Source organism: Syngnathus scovelli, chromosome 19 (genome assembly GCF_024217435.2).
Source record: "Syngnathus scovelli strain Florida chromosome 19, RoL_Ssco_1.2, whole genome shotgun sequence".
Classification (NCBI taxonomy): domain Eukaryota; kingdom Metazoa; phylum Chordata; class Actinopteri; order Syngnathiformes; family Syngnathidae; genus Syngnathus; species Syngnathus scovelli.
Genome location: NC_090865.1, coordinates 11691946 through 11706957, shown reverse-complemented (window position 1 = coordinate 11706957; position 15012 = coordinate 11691946). Strand labels below are relative to the sequence as shown.

The 15012-nt window shown below is 41.4% G+C and overlaps 1 long non-coding RNA gene across 1 annotated transcript; it reads right to left on the bottom strand.

Moving 5' to 3' along the window:
- Positions 1–205: 205 nt before the first annotated feature.
- LOC125987012 (uncharacterized) lies at positions 206–5551 on the bottom strand. The gene is made up of 3 exons (XR_011085842.1): positions 5401–5551; positions 5055–5326; positions 206–4962 (listed from the first exon to the last, which is right to left on the bottom strand). It is a non-coding gene; the product is annotated as an uncharacterized lncRNA (long non-coding RNA).
- Between the last annotated feature and the right edge of the window lie 9461 nt (positions 5552–15012).

The window sequence follows — 15012 nt, the reverse complement described above, 5'->3', positions numbered from 1 at the left end:
ACTAATAGTACGGCTAAATTTGCCCTGATGGAATACATTCTGCGTTAGCATTATAACGCTTAAATTTTTATGATGTCTATATTGGGTGAATATTCGAACCACTTCAGGGTTATCCGAAGCTTGGAAGATGACGTCATCCAGAATCAACAGATGGTGCTGCTGTGGCGGGAACAGCTTCTCGTCGTCAAAAGATTCAGGCAGCCCCTTGATAAAAACAATGTCTTTATTCAGGTTTTTGAGCTCATCGTACATTGGCTGGTATGAAGTATAAACCCAGACAATATTATCAGGTTTTTTTCTCAGAACATGTTCAGGATTTTGCAATACATTTTTTACAAAGAAAGTCTTGCCACAACCCGAAGGCCCTGCTACTAGAGATGAAAAATGGAGTTCTAATCTGGGGTCGAATTCAATCTGATTAAAAGCCATTTCCACACACAGACACACGTATGGATAGATAGAAATATCAGTAGCCAAACGGTTCAGTGGTGCCTCGCTCTAGCAGCCTTCTTTTATCGTACACCACACGAAGCCGCTTGGAAAATGACACGTTTCTGAGATGAAACCCTCTCTTATCGCGAACGATATTATGCTGGGGCGCGTAAAGCACATCTGAGGTCGCACCTGCTGTATCGAGGTAGCCTTGAACCAAACTGAGCATGCTGTCGAGATTGATGCTCTGACCGCTTTCGTGACTTTGTGTGATACCCTTTACCTTCATGACCGTCTGAGATGACCCTCGTGTTTTATAAGCGTATGTTTTGGGGCCGGCTGAGACAAATTCTAAAATGCTGTCGTTCGAAAGCTCATCTGTCAAATCACCCAGATAATCACCTAGCGGGAGAACACTTTCACCTGGCTTCACAGTGTACAGTGTCTGTATCTGTGTAAAGGACACGCCTCTGTAAAATTTCTAAATAGCTGTACATTTTTAGGCGTGCATAGGCTGTTGTGAAACACGCTGCAGCCACGTTTGATGTTTTTGAGGCGGGGATCTCGTTGTTTATGTTGATACAATACTGCACAATTGAGAGCTTCTCATTGATAAAATGGAAGAATTTCACATTGTACAGACCTGAAAACAAAAGTTCAAAAAAATCCTCTGATTTTGTCACAATTTTTGTGTTTGTCATGTTGTCACGTTGCGCGAGTTTTCCCCACAGATTGTTAAGACAGAGTTTTGACACTTGCCTTTTGCCAGGGTTTACAGCAATTTTGGAAGGATCGAGTTGGATACCCTGATGAATGGCATACCCTTCTATGTATCTTTCTCTGTCAGCCTGGTTGACCACGTGAGGCGGGTAACCTGAAGATTCTTGTTTACCTTTTAGAAATGTTCGCATGTAATCACGGAAAATTGTGTCGCTCGTTCTTGTGTAATGCCACACTTCTGTAATTTCCGCAACCGTGTACCCGAGATCGAGTGCCTTAACAAATTCAGGGGTTGTCCAAACACCTGTTAACGATCTTTGCTCATCACTATGTGTACAAGCCGTCTGCTGGTTGTTACACTCGGCACATGTGCGGCACAGTGTGAAGACGAGTTTACCTTTAGCTGTTTTGAACGGTAGAACGGGAAAATATAAACCACGGGGTGGGTTGACTGTGGCGCTGATGAAACCAAAATACGACCTAGGGTCTTTAAAATCACCGTGGATAATCGTTGGATGATCGATTGGGTATGTGGCTGTACTGTTGATGAAAGGATATAATGATGTCACATCAACATACAACACACGCTCGTCTGGCTCTGTCGTGTATTTTAAAACGAATGCGTTTGTTCGGCCCCCAAAAAGAGCCTGCCTCGGTTTGAGCGGTGTAGGAAATTTGTTTTTTTTAAGGAATTCCTTCACCTCTATGTCCATCTTTTTCATTTGCAACCATTCATGCTCCCACATAATTACAAGGTACACATCCTGTCTAAGCTGTAGATCCTGAATTTTCTTTTGTGTTTTATCAAACCTCTCCTGAAAAGGGCGTTTGGTTGTCGGGCATATTTTAGAGAGGTCGAAGCATTCTGCGCAGCCGTGGTGATAACAACCAAAATACTCAAACACTATTTTTACGCCCCCGATTTCACAATAACCATCTACAAAGTAGTTGTCTATCCTAACTTCACCACCGTTCAACGCATGTCTAATTTGGATATTTTGACTGTGCATGATCCATTGCATGTACTGAATAGAATCGTGCGAGAAAGCTTTGTACTGACGGATATAGTTGTCTGATGGTGTAATGGCTAGTGTTTGAGGAGTCAGAAAATTAGCTCGAAAAACTTTCATGCACGCCGACGCAATTGTTACCGCATTGAATGGATCTGTTCCGGTGGCCTCAAAAAACTCACTCCTGAATTTTTCACACCCTTGCATTAACAGATCAACATCATTCTCGCAGTAGGCTATTGCCTGTTTAGCAAAATCAAACACATTGCTAGCTTCTTTGGCATACCACTCGTCAAACTTTGATCGTTGGGAGGGTGACATTCGCTCGGTGCCGTAGTACGTGGGGTCAGGGTGAGACCCTACGTAGTTTAGATGCTCTAAAGAGCTGAATTTGTGTGGGAAGTAACCCTTTGATTTGTCTTCAAACCCCAGGGCCTTAGGCATTGCGCTTAGAGGCATCGTCAAGAATGAGAGAGAGTCTATGAATCGAGATTTTGTGTCTAAATCGACAAATGATAGAACTTTACTCCCTTGCATCAGAATGTCGAGTTTGAGACCTAATTCAAGCATTCTCCTTATCAGTATGTATGAATCAAAACCTCTCGCATTATGTGCAACAAACGTAGTTTGTTTAAACCGTGGCATTCGGAAAAATCTGAGAAATTCATCAACACAATCTGTGCCACACCAATGCTTCGCCAGTCCATTATTTGATTCGCAACAGATGAGAAAAGGTTTGTGTAAACCGTCTGAATCTACATAAGTTTCGAAATCGTAGTAGACTACATTTTTGCACGGTGGTTGTGGTTTGATGGGCTGAATGTAGCACATGTGAGGGTTCAACAATGCGTCATCTTGATTTATGATCTCATCACACACTGTGCATTTTTTAACGGGGCAACGATGTTTAGCACCGGTACCATCAGCTCTCACATAATATTGAAGACCACACTCCAAGCATTTTTTGTATGAAGTGCAGTTGCTCACACGATTCATTGATCGAGACTCTTTATGTTTGGTAAAGCATTCCTCATTACGACAAGATTTGTTACAGTCGGGGCAGATGACATGTTTAAACCGTCGCTGTTTACAGCATGGATCAAGACAAACGCCACAGTGTCCTTCACAATGGTGCTGTTGCCAATTCTCATGCCCTTTGTAACAATGCCTGCAAAAAAATGCGTGGCCGACAAAGGCCTCAATCGCTTTCACGCCGTAAAAATGGCCCTCAAGATTTAAGACAAATAAAGTGTCGTTATCTGTTTTGGGGTAACGCGTGTCGAAAAAGGTCATGGGGCGGCAGTCCTCTTTTCGATACATTACAGTTATTTTCCGTTTGAGGACTTTCTCAAATTTATGGACATGGCCCAGACTCACAGGTGTTTGACAATCCAATCCTACACTCTCATGTAAGAGCCGTGCGTGTCTTGTGGCCTGTTTTGTCGTGAGTGTGTCATTTAGCAGATAGGTTAGTGAGAGAGCGAAACACAATTTATTGTCTTTATTACGAGGTATGTGTAGGTGTCGTTTTTTCAACCTCAAAATCTCTCTGTTGGTAGTGTTCAACAGCCTTCGACGCATTCCACCACCACCACGCAATGGTGTGACTATTTGTACAATGAGCTCTAAGCCCTCATCAGCCAGAAGCTCTGTGTTTGATTGGGCTAAACGTTCAAGCAGGTTTGATACATTATCTCTGATAGAGTTTATATCACTAGTTTGCTGGTAGATGTGAGCTCTATCGTTACCAGCCGCGAGCTCTATCTGAATTACATCACCTGTTTGTGCCCTGCTAGCTACCTCTTGCACGACATCATCTATTTTATCTTCAATCTGGAGGTAGAAGGTTGCAAAATCATTAATGTTCTGTTGCGATGGTATATTTAACCGTCGCCTTACCTCTACATTATTGAAATGTGGCCTATTGATTACAATAGAACCGCCGTGTTGGTCAGCTAATACAGAACCATTGTTAGATTGCTGGGGCGTGTGTTGAAATGCTGGTGTGTTGTTGTCAATAACGTCTATTTCGTGATCAATTATAACAGAGCAGTTGTTAGGCTGAAATATCGGCTGAACATCGTCAACAGCAAACGATGATGAATCGACAGTGTTAGCGGTCAACGGGTCAACCAGAGGCTGTGTATTTAGATTTTGGATCATGTTTAGCAACTGCACAGGAATGTCAGGACTGATACGCCCGTTGTTGCCATTAGCTTGGTTGTTTAATTCTGCTATCATGTTTAGCAATTGTGACGGGATTTGTGTCGGACTCTGTCGACCTTCATTCATACTTTGATTGTTCAATTCATCTATGACAGCCTGTAAATGGGTGAGAATAGCAGGACTGTCTGGTCTCTCCCCCTCTGACAAAGCCGTGCTCACATTGTTGAGCAAATCTGTTATTTGACTCGTACACACATTGTTAGCGTTTGATAAATCTAGCTCTGGTGTGTCACTTCTTTGGCTTGGCCCGCTAAATGACGGTAAATCTATTTCATCAATGTTTGCTAAGAAATCTGACTCCGTTGACGTAAGGTTTGGATGATCCATTATATTTTCTTTTACAAAACACAACAGAAACAACACAGACCTATTTTGATTCGGCTAAATCTGTAAGAGCACGTATAATCTTAAAACACTCTTGTAACCGTCTTTTGTAGACACAGTTACCACGACACTTTAGAGACCCCCTGCTGGTTGAGTGGTGCGTGTTGTAGAAGGGGTGCCCTCTCCTCCTCCTCCTCCGTCCCTTGCTCTCTCTCTGAGCCTTCGTGTCACGACGCTCACCCGGAAGTGGCTATAAAAAAAAAAAAACAAAAAAAACGGTTAAGCCTTTATATTATCAAAAATAGCAAGTCGAATGATAACATAGAAGGAAATGCTTCTAACTTTGTTTGTCGACTCTTGATGATGCTTCAAGCCCTCGTAAGTAGACAGAGCTTCAACTAGTTCTGAGTCCGTCGCTGATTCCGGCTGAACGGTGTGGGTTGAGAGTGGATTGGTTTCAACAGTAGCACGTGACTCTGATACCTCCGATCGCGCTGGCGCTGACGTTTCGACTGCTCCAATATGGCGGTCGGACGTTTCGACTGCTCCAATATGGCGGTCGGAGGCAGCTCGTGTCGGCCGATTGTTTTTTCTAGTGGCAGCGGCCAGGAGATCTGACGCATACAAAAAATAAAATCAGCAACTAATACCCTCTATATGAACTATCTTAGATGCGCGATTGACTCACCGTAGTCTGATTGTGTTAGGTAAACGTCGCTAAAATCGTCGTCAAAAGATGCGTGGACATCGGCAAAAACGATGTTGTCTGTAAACAATACATCTTGTTTTATAAAATAACCTATTATTATTATTTATCATTATTATTATTTGTTATTATTATTATTATTGTGAGAAATGTAGTAAAATGACTTACCTTTAACCATTCTCGAAAACAGCTTTTTGACGCGCTCCGACCCCCGTTGGTCCGAGCGATGGCTTGTCTTGTCTTGTCTTCTCCAAAATGATGCTCGTCCACACCAAACTTTAAATTCGGCGGGGATAAGACCACGCCTATGAGCTCACGTGTCGCACGAAATCGGATAACTTTGGCCGCTTGTTGATGACGCATCAAAGAGGTCTTTCTCATATCGTCGGACCCAGTATTGTTTGTCAAATTATGCACCAACACCTTGCGACTTGTAGCAGTGTGATTTTCTCAACAAAACCCCCCTTGATCCTCCAAAACCCCCTTGATCCTCTAAAGCAATGTTTACCAAATTACATGCGTCTCCCGCTTTCAGATAACTTTGGCTGAGCTATTGTTTCTCAAATTATATGCGACTCTCTTGAAGCCAACTTTGCCACCTCTAATGACTGTAATGACGCCTCTCTAACCCCCTCCTCCCTTCCTCTTCTCAACAGAAAGGCTCTGCAAAGGTAGCTCAGAGGGCTGTTAGCAAAGCTAGCTCAGGTGCTGCACCTGTCTTGATTCATAAAAATACATGCCCATACATATCCACATCTTAAAAATGGCGCCAGCAAACCAAAATGGCGACAGTCAAAGATGGCACCGTCACGACTGACGCCATCTTGATGCCCCCAACCCCGCCACAAATCAAAAGAGGGTGATTTATGACCCCCCAATAAAAAAAAAAGCCATAAATCTTAACATCAATAGGTCATAAAATTTTATTACCCCCTAACTCATTTGCATATGAATAGACATCAAAGCTTGCCGCCTTATAAACCTCTCTCCTGTGTCCCCGCCCTTTTGTGTGTATTTAGTCCGTGTCTTCCCCTTGTCTTGTGCCAGTGTGTCTTGCCTCGTCCCGACCACCAGCGATCCCTTGATGTCCGAACTCTCTGTAAGAACCCTCCTTTTTGTCTCGCCACCGAGCGACGCTTTTGTTTGTGCCTTGGTCCCCATCGCCTTTTTGTCTCGCCCCAGTGCGACTCCTTTAGTTGGTACTTTGTGCTACGTGTTTTCCCTCGTAAGAGGCGTTTTGATTTGTACTTTTAGCCTTTTGACTCGCCTCAGTGCGACACCTTTTGTTTGTACTTTTTGCCACGTGTTTTCCCTCGCAAGAGGCGATTTGAAAGTCGTTCAGTCTTTTGCTGAATTGTTTTGAGTTTTGTACATTTTGTCACTTTTATTTTTGTGAACCATATATGTGATGATGCTGTAATGGTGTTATTGAAATATTGATTGGTTTGAACAAAATCAGTGAAATGGTGGGAATTTAAAAGTGGATTTAACTGAACTCATATTAGATGTACTATTACCGTATTTTTCGGACTATAAGTCGCGTTTTTTTTTTTCCATAGTTTGGGTGGGGGGCAACTTGTAATCAGGAACAACTTATATGTGAATTTTTTCACAAATGTTCAAAATTAAAAAATCCGCGATGTAGTGAAACCGCGATAAACAAACCGCGATGTAGTAAGGTACTACTGTAATTTGAACTGGAAGTGACGTCAGCGGCACGGCGGTTGTTTACATAAAGGACAAAGGATTCGATCACAGGATGACGAAGATGACGAAGGGCCCCACGTTTGAAGGATTTAATGATTTGGAGTGAGACAAGGTTTGAAAAACTTATTTATGTTATAGTTATTTGATATATTTTATTTCGTGTAGCAACTTGTACCGTAATTTTCGGACTATAAGTCGCTACGGAGTATAAGTCGCACCAGCCACAAAATGTCCCAAAAAGTGAAAAAAAAAAAAACATATATAAGTCGCTTCGGAGTGTAAGTCACATTTTGGGGGGCAATTTATTCGACAAAATCCCACACCAAGAACAGTCATGAACGAGCAACAACAGGCTAAACGATAGCAACAACAGGCTAAAAGGTAGGTATGCTAATGTGACAAACACAAACAAAGAGCTGAGAACGGGCCTGACGTAACATATAGAGTTATTAAAGACAACTATTACATAAATAACATGTTTATAAAACCATCTGTGTCACTCCAATTCATAAAATATATCGATCGTTCGATACGATAGCAACAACAGGCTAAACGATAGGTATGCTAACGTGACAAACACAAACGAAGAGCTGAGAATGGGCCAGACGTAACATATAGAGTTATTATAGAGAACTATTACATAAATAACACGTTTATAAAACCATCGGTGTCGCTCCAATTCATTAAATCCATCGATCGTTCTTTGTCAACAACGGGTGCGCGCGGCTGACGGCGCTTGCAATTCAAAATATTCCACAGGCCCTTATAACGATATATAAATTATATTTCAAATAACTATTATATAAGCAATATTATAAAAACCATCTGTGCACTTTAAATGATTAAATCCATCGATCAAATTCCTCGTCCTTTGTCAACAACGCCGCGCGTGCGTCCTGACGTCAGCCTCGTCGTTATTTCACAGATCTACTATATAACTATATTGTAGCGTTAATAAAGTACAAGGAAAGACGTGGGTTTGGTAAACGGCTCTTTATTTAACAAAACAAACTTCCAAGCGTGTGGAAGAGAGCTCCATACAATAGGACCGGGCGTGCGTAAAAGCCATGTCCGAGCCCCATGCACCGTCCGCGGACAGCAAGAAGCATTACATTTCATTTAAATAAACATACACCATAATTCTTAGTGAAAAATTATTTTTTTTAAATTCAAGACATAGATGTTTTTTACTAATGCACAAAAGGATGTGTATGAACATCACCTTGTTCAAAGAAAAAAACAAACACAAACAAATTACATACTGGCTAATCAGAAGCTACACGATAAAACAGGTTTGTTCGGACCTCCTCAGTGGGGGCTCTGTCGAACCCCTGAGACCGACTCACCAAACCCCTAGGGTTCAATCGAACCCAGGTTAAGAACCACTGGGCTAAACGATACGGTATGCTAACGTGACAAACAGAAACGAAGAGCTGAGAACGGGCCTGACGTAATACTGACAGTTATCCAAATAACTATAACATAAATAACAACTTTATCAAATCATCTGTGTCACCCCAAATCATTAAATCCATCGATCGTCCTTTATGTCAACAATGTGTGCGCCGCGTCGCTGACGTCGGCTGCAGTTCAAATTATTCCAAAGGCCCATATAACGATATATAAACTATATATCAAATAACTATTATATAAGCAACAATATTATCAAGCCATCTGTGTCACTCCAAATCATTAAATCCATCGATCGTCCTTTATGTCAACAATGCCGGGTGTGCGCCGCGCCGCTGATGGTGGTTGCAGTTCAAATTATTTCACAGGCCCATATAATTATAAACAACAATTTTATCAAACAATCTCTGTCACTTGAAGTGATTAAATCCCGTGATCGAATCGTATGCGCCGCTGATGTCAGTTGCAGTTTAAACTACAGTAATCCCTTGCTACATTGCGGTTCGTTTATCGCAGATTCACGACATCACGGATTTTTGAATTTTGAAAATTTGTGAATAATTTCACATACCGTATTTGCCGGTGTATAAGTCGACTCGGTGTATAAGTCGACCCCCTAAAATTCGACGGAAATTTACGATTTTATGATATATCCTTTGTATAAGTCGAGCTCAATTGTTGCATTATATTAAACTTCAAAATTCAATCAGAAATATGCGAAATTTATTGACGAAATGTGTTCAAATTCGCGAGTTTGTAGCGAGCGATCTATACGCCATTTTAAATATTATTTACTTCATGACCCTGTGATATTAGGCGCCGAGAGAGACTAACAACAACGAACACTCTTAGAAACTGGTTTATTTTTAGTTAAGAAACTACAAATTATAATTATAAAGTGATTGCCGGTACATAGAGTTCAAAATTCGTCTTCATCGTCGCTATTTCCGAAAAGCTCGTTCCATTCGTTTTCGTTTAGTTTGTCGTCATAAAGGGCATCTTCTTGGTCTTCTCTATCCTGAGAGCGTTTGGCGAATATTTTCTAAGTGCCAACGGCTCTTGCGCCATAAAGAGTCCGCCCCGGCTGGTTCCTCATGTCGGCCAGAACAAGTGAAAATGTGGCCTCTTCCCCTGGAAGTCTGGCCAAGTTTGGCGAACATTTTCTAAGTGCCAACGACTCAACCGCCGTAAAGTGTCCGCCTCGGCTGGTTCCCCATGTCGGCCACCACAAGTGAAAATTCGGCCTCTTTCCCTTGAAGTCTGGCCAAGTTTGGCAAATATTTTCAAAGTGCAAACGACTCAACCGCCGTAAAGTGTCCGCCTCGGCGGGTTCCCCGTGTCGGCCACCACAAGTGAAAATTCGGCCTCTTCCCCTGGAAGTCCGGCCAAGTTTGGCGAATATTTTCTAAGTGCCAACGACTCAACCGCTGTAAAGTGTCCGCCTCGGCTGGTTCCCCGTGTCGGCCACCACAAGTGAAAATTCGGCCTCTTCCCCTGGAAGTCCGGCCAAGTTTGGCGAATATTTTCTAAGTGCCAACGACTCAACCGCCATAAAGTGTCCGCCTCGGCTGGTTCCTCCGGTCGGCCAGAACAAGTGAAAATTTGGCCTCTTCCCCTGGAAGTCTGGCCAAGTTTGGCGAATATTTTCTAAGTGCCAACGACATTCATTTAGACATGGCGATTGAATGTTTACGTACCGGTAGTTATTGTCGTTGCTTGACGCGCGATGACTCGCACATTCGCTCAATACCCAGTACTTCCCCCTAGCAGTCATCGTCGCTGCCTGGCTTTCGATGTCCGTTATTGAGGTGAGAATATTTGAAATTGTTGCTGAAGATGCGTGTTAATGCGACGAACGCTTTTTAATGATTCAGTTTCTCGCTGTTTGATGAGCCTGACGGACGCACACCCACGCACAATGAGATGCATGAGAAACGGCCTTGGTTACCATCACATTTGAAGCGATGAATACGAAGTTAAATTTTATGACTCGGTGTATAAGTCAAGGTCGATTTTTTTCGGTCGATTTTGGATCGAAAAAGGTCGATTAATACACCGGCAAATACGGTATACGTCGCTCCTGAGTATAAGTCGAAAACTATGGTAAAAATACGCGACTTATAGTCCAAAAAATACCGTAAATGGTATTTCTTCTTCACATCTATGTATATTTTAGTATCTAAATCTGTTTTCTCAGACTGGCTGAATAATATCGACTCAAAATGATCTATCTATCTATCTATCTATCTATCTATCTATCTATCTATCTATCTATCTATCTATCTATCTATCTATCTATCTATCTATCTATCATTGAAGATTTATTCTTTAACGATATCATGAAAATAGCCTAACATTAGCTAACATGTAACATCATGTTACACACATGCTTGTAAAAGTAAAAACGTACCTTTGGTTTTGTTGTTTTGATGTGCTCCTTAATGTTTGAAGCGCCACAACCTCCATAGCTTATCACATCTTGACAAAGAATGCACAAAACCTTCCCTGGGACATCTAATTTACAGATATGTTCCGTCAGGCAGGTGGTTACGGACTGTGTTCGGAGTTGTAAGATGACGCTGCTCTCGAACCATGCCCATCTGAAGCAGTTCCTGATCCCGTTCGACTTGTCTATTTCGCTGGCACAATCCTCGTCTATTTTCTCTAAAACTTTCGCCATGCTGGCTAAAACTTTTGCTAATTAGGCAAATGAGTAGGCAAATGATGCGACGAAAGTAGCGTCAAAATGCTGCCGAAAATAAGGCGGCTGTCGCAATACTGCTCTCAGCCGCCCCCACCCCATATAAAAACAATTTTCTCAACTGATCCACACGATTCACGAAAATGATACTCCCGACGGAAAAAAACACGGAAATCCGCAGAAGATTGTCATCCCTGAGTAATATAAATATAAATAATACAGTAGTCCCTCGCTACATCGTGGTTCATTGATTGCAGTTTCACTATATCTATATCAAATTCAAAATGAAACTTCCAATTTGGGGAATTATGGCACGAAAGTTGCCCACACGCCAGCAGAAGGCAGGGAGTGCCCACACAATTGTAGTGCGTACACTTGTACCTTTTTATGAAAAAATTGTTAGAATAAGAGCTCTAAAAACATATTTACAGTGTTGTACCTTGTTATATAAACATTGTTATAGTAATAAAAGAGTTCTAAAACATATTTACAGTATGTACACTTGTACCTTTTTTATATAAAAAATGTTATAATAATAAAAGCTGTTCTAAAAACATATTTACAGTATGTGTTAAGAATACTCCATGTTATGTTGTTCAGTCGTGCTTTGATTTGAGGTAGGGTGCTTTATTTTGAAGGCCGTTTTCAGGCGATACCACTTCCTGTGTCACGTTCGTGTACATATATGTTACAGTGGTACAGCAGTCATTTACGATGTAATTGGGTCTCCTAACAAGAGGAATGAACGATCACCTATGTCTAACCTTTAGGACAATGTAGTATTGCTCCAAATGTTGGTTTACATTTCTTTAGAGGTCTGTTTTCGCGTGTTAGCACGATCGCGAATTAGCATCTTTCCGCAAGCTCGTTAGCCTGCCCAGTGCTTTTTGTCAACATGTTACACGCACATACGTATATTTATATTTTCAATATCTATAAACAATTTTCTGCATCTTATTTATACTATTAATGTATTATTTACATGTTAGAATTTTTTTTAATGTTCTAATAATAAAATATAAACTTAAATGGTTTCATTTACATTTATTGACACACAAAAAATGTACAGATGAGCGGGTGACCCTACTTCTCGGATTTCACTTATCGCGGGTGGTTTTTGGAACCAATTATCTGCGATAAACAAGTAATCCACTGTATATAATATGAATACACGATCATAAAATAAAAAACAACAATCAAAAACAGTAAAACTATACAATATATACATGATTAAACTAACAGCTGCAAGAGTCGGCTAAAACTTGTTGCAATTTGTTTGAAAATTGAATGATGCGATGACGCGTTTAAGGGTATTTTGGACAGTATTACAATCATAAGCTGCAGAGAAATGGAAGGAGTTGCAACCAAAAATTATACGAGTTTTGGGGATGGTGAATTTGATAAGATTACTGGACCTTAGATTGAGGGAACAATGATGATGGTGCAGATGGGACAAGAGATAGGGAGGTGACATACCAAGTATAGATTTGTAAATGAGGTGAAACCAATGGTGGAGTCGTCGGGTGTGGAGCGATGTCCAGTCAATTAATTGATACAAGTCACAGTGGTGAGTTGAGAAGTGTGCACCTGTGGCAAAGCGGATGGTGGAGTGGTGAAGAGTGTCCAGTTTACTGAGAGTGGAGTGGGATGCCATCCTATAGATGCTGTCGCCATAATCAAAAATGGGCAGGATGGTAATTTTGACAAGAGAGTTGAAGGAATGAGGTCGAAATACAAAAAGTCCTGCCTAGCTACAAAAACAGATATTCTCAAACCTCACTGAATAAAGTACATAAGCAGACAAGTATATTAACATATTAAATAAAGAAAAGAAACATTTTAAGCATATAATTATACCTACACACCAAATCAGTAAAGAAGACATAACTAGACATTTTTGATAAATGGTAACGAGAAAGGTTTTTATAACTTTATGATCTGATCTATATTTCTGAGCACTTTGAAATAACAAATGACTTTTGATATATTGCCTGAATAGCTTAATGACCCTTAAGGAACTGTGTAATGCATGCCTGATGTTTTTTCTCTAAATCATGGACACGGCCAGAGTCGTCTAGACCGTTCAGTACTTGATTGTATCTTATGTTTTGACTAATGCTAGACGCCAGTTTTTGATTACTACTGAACGCTCTGCACAGAGGGAAATATTTTGACCTAACAAAGAAAAGATACGGTTGGAAACATGATTAAACTAAGAATATAATGACGTAAGCAAAGACATGAAGTATCAAAAGCACAAACTTTACATAGTCAGGTAACAGCAATAGATTAATGATGTCACAGCCAAAAGCTAACATAATTTCGTACAAGATGACAAAATTGAAAGAATGAGGTACAATAGTGTATGTCCAAGATTGGAGAAGAATGTTCACAGGAAGGTCACGTGGAGATAAAACCAGCAGGTGCCAGAAGGACCCACCCAAAGACTCGGCCAAAGATGATCGCCAAGGCCGAAAGACGGGATGGAAGACAACAGCACCCACACACACACCAACAGCCCCCACCTACACACCGAATCGCCCATAACCAGCACCACTCCCATGGAAGCAGACTCTCCTTCGAACTTGCCCCACCCCGAAGACTCGTCACCCATCAAACTCGGCCCACACTGGCATGTGCAGCTGATATGAGCTAACCAAAGAACCTTGAACGTTGCCTTTTCTGAATGGAGACTTTCTGCTCTTGAAGGGCCCAGCGCTGTATTGTACTTTCCTGAAAACAGAGCTTTTTGAACAAGAATTGTGATTGAACTCAACCAACCTGTGTAAGTCTAATTTGTGCTTCAGTGTCTTAGCATTTTCCTAAATCTGAAGAAATCAAACGAGCACGCAGTGAGTAAATTGGATAACAGGTGATTGGCAATGGCTTTTGCCGTGAGGCGCAGATAACGCGCTCCCTAAATTGTGGACAGAATCCAGCAGAGTATCTAGCTGTACAGGTGAAGGAGGCCTTATTGCGATAGAGGAAGCTAAAACGAGATTTGACTTTTGACTGTAGGTGTTTTATGTGGGTAGTGAAGGAGAGTGACGAGTCCAACCATAGGCCAAGATATTTGTAACAATTTACCAACTCGAGTTCAATGGAATCTGTGCAAAAGATTTAGAGGCAGTGGTGGGAGCAAAAATGATGCATTTTGTTTTCTTAGTGTTGAGAAGGAGATGGAGATTATGGAAATATTGTTCAACGGAGGTGAAACTAAGTTGTAACGAGGATGCTGCAGAATGGAGAGAGTGGCCTTCAAAGTATAGGATAGTGTCATCAGCATAAAGGTGGATCTTTGAACTGCCCGCAAACTTGACTACATCATTAATGTAAATAGTGTTAGGCTTGATAGATTATTTTGATCGTATGATTGTTGGAATGTAGACTATAATGATGAACCAAAGTTGTCCTGTTCTCAGAACGCAGTAAAGGAAGCAATCAAAATTGTTCTGTTTCCCCCAACGTCGTAAAACTGATTTGACCAGGGGCCGGGGATTCACCAAACCTGTCCACTCACCCCCACCCTGCTTCTCTCAATAAATATGCTCTTACAGGACGCCTAAATCAGACTTCGTTCGAACATCGCTGCATGCACAGTGACAAACGTTTTCTCCACTTGCAAGTGCTAAAAGGGCATATTGTCTCCCGTGTGGTTCTTTCAAATAAGTTAGAGTGAGCACCGCTCTAACATTTTGGTGCCGTGACCCGGATCTCAACATACCCACTGTCGACAGGCCATCGTCCATTAGGAGGTCCTGGTAAAGAAATACCTC